The following is a 2,859-nucleotide window of genomic DNA, read 5'->3' as shown; positions in this document are numbered from 1 at the left end:
CAAAAGTTTATTATATTTAAGTAAAAAAAGTACAAGTGTTTTTGTTCATGCTTAACTTATACTCAGCTCGGATCAATCCGTATAATACATTCAGAACACCTTACAAGACTTGGCTTACAAATGTGTAATTAAACGTTTGTGATTTAGGAGGGGGTTATTTATTATCCGACTTCATGGCCACACAGACTTAAAAAATTTAAAACAAAGTCATACCAAAGGAAAACTCCCATCTTTTTGGGCTCAGCCCAGTTTCTGTTTTGAAATTTAGTTGGGCTTCGCATATATTCCTTTTACTGTTAAACGTGGTCTGCAGTTTCCAGCCCAAAATTCATTAGTTTTCTTCAATCACTTGGGGCCATGTCCCAAAACCTTTCCCTTTTAGAAATCCATACTTGGTACATTTTACAAACAAAAAAAAGTTGATCGGGTTTTATACATTTCTTTGAAGATATGTCAAAGTTTTGAAAGGTTTTTGCTTGTTTATACTTGTTTGTTTCAGGATTGTATTAAAGAAAAGGTTTTCTTTATTTTTTAGTTTTGAAAGTCAACTTATACTAAATGTTTTTTTTTTTTGAAAAAAAGAGAACTCGTGCTGGGGACCTCAAGTCGACTAAATGGCATAAATACCGTTGTCATGAGACGGCTAGTTCAAACAATAAAGATTCCACTATAATATATGAGTTTTATAGGTTCGTACAAATACAAAGCACAACGAAATAATACATGGGAAGAAAATGTAATTAAATAGAATAGGAGAAGGGAAGGCTAGGGGCGTACCAAGCCCCTAGTTGGCCATTTTCACCCATGGCTGGGCTTTCTTTGTGTTTATATTAGCTTCCATTTCTCTTCTGACTCGATATGTAGTTGAAGGAATTTTACCTGTTGGGCTTTTGGTCCACCAGGTTGGCTGGACTTGGCCCGACGGTGGTGGAGCAGTGCACCCGCGAATGCCCTTTCGGGGTGGTCTTTAAATTTTGCCTCTCATATTTGTAGTCTTTAAATTTTTCCCTTCGGCTAAAACCCATGGGTTCCGTTCGAACCTCACTCAGTTTTAAAAAATTCGCAAGGCAGAGTTTGAATTTCGCTATGCCCCCACCGGCAGAATTTTAGTTATGTTTAACCAAAAGTCTGCTGATGGGGGCAGACTTTGCCTTGAGGCATATATTTTTTTTTTTTTTTACTTTTCAAGGTAAACTTTTAGTTATGCCTTAAATAAAAGTGTGCCCCACAAGACATAACTAAAAGTATGCCCTATAAGGTGGAACTTTTTCTTAAGGAATAACTAAAGTTATGCCGGACCCGACATAACTATAAGTTCCGCCTTATAAGGCAAAGTTTATGCCTTAAGGAAAAGTTCCGCCTTAGGGGCATACTTTTAGTTATGCCTTAACTAAAAGTCTGCCCCATAAGGCATAACTAAAAGTATGCCCCATAAGGCGGAACTTTTCCTTAAGGCATAATTAAAAGTTTGCCTTATAAGGCAAAGTCTATGTCTTAAGGAAACGTTATACCTTATGGGGCATACTTTTAATTATGCCTTAATTAAAAGTCTGTCCCATAAGGCATAACTAGGAAAAGACTTTTAGTTAAGGCTTAACTAAAAGTCTGCCCATAAGTATGCCAGACCCGGCATACACTTGTTAAGAAATAACCAAAGCTATGCTAGCGCATACTTATGCCTTAAGGCATGAGTATGCCGGGTCCGGCATAACTTTGGTTATTCCTTAACAAGTATATGCCGGGTCCGGCATATATGCGACCCAAACCTTGCCTTGCGATTTTTTAAAAAAAATTTATGGTTGAGCGGGGGTTCGAACCCAGAACCTCATGATTTCTGCACGAAGCTCAGGATTGCAACGCGATGGGCAAAAATTAAAGTCCACAAATATGAGGGGCAAAATTTAAAGACCACCCCAAAAGAAGGGCAATCCTCGCAAAAAAAAAATGGCAGTGAGGAGGAGTAAAAAAAAAGGGATCCGGTTAGTTTATAATTTTCTGAACATATCACATATGTAAATACACATATTGTATACGCATATATCTAATTTACAAGTAAAAGGGCCTAGGCATGTGTACATACCATTGGGCTTTAATGGCCCAATGCCAATATAAAGGAAAAAGCGCCTAAATACATTTGCACCTATTTAATCAGTTGGGCTAAGCCCATCTTGTTTCTAACAGAGGCCCAGCTGGGGAATGAAAGGCTTAGCCAGGTTCTTTTTTAACCCTATTAAGGTGTATACCTTATGTATACTTAACCTATTTATAACATACTGAGAACCTGTACATAACTTGCATATCACATGTATCTAATGTATGCTAAGTGTATACCTATCACTTTTGAGGACTTAGTGTATATCCTATGTATATTCAGCTTTTAGGCAGGTCCTGGAGCTCATTTTTCAATCCAATAGACCAAGCCCTTTCCCTTTATATTTTAACTAATTCCTAACTTGTATAGGGACTAAGTTAGATATGGGTTAATTAAACAAATTCTAAAACCAGATAAGGTTGTATAATCATATATTAGCATCAATGCTCAGATTCTAACACTTTCACATGACTGCAGGTTCCATTTAGACATAGGGGTAATCTCACAATTTCTAAGTAATGCCAATGTGGACAGAACAAATATTTCACACAATGCAACAAATCATTCAATGGAAAGTTCTAAAGAAACAGTAATAGGCTAGTCTGGAAATGAGGCGTATAAGACATGGCGCCCATGGTATAAACAAATAAGCATTAATACAGAACCAAAGCTTTTCTTGTGTATATAACATCATATGCAAGACATAGTAATTTGTGGAGAAAGTAGTTGTAGTTCAGGCATGCATATATGAGTTAGATAAAACCAAT

Source organism: Lycium ferocissimum, chromosome 12 (assembly GCF_029784015.1).
Source record: "Lycium ferocissimum isolate CSIRO_LF1 chromosome 12, AGI_CSIRO_Lferr_CH_V1, whole genome shotgun sequence".
In the NCBI taxonomy this organism is placed as follows: domain Eukaryota; kingdom Viridiplantae; phylum Streptophyta; class Magnoliopsida; order Solanales; family Solanaceae; genus Lycium; species Lycium ferocissimum.
The sequence above is the reverse complement of the archived record's forward strand: the minus strand, read 5'-3'. Positions refer to the sequence as shown.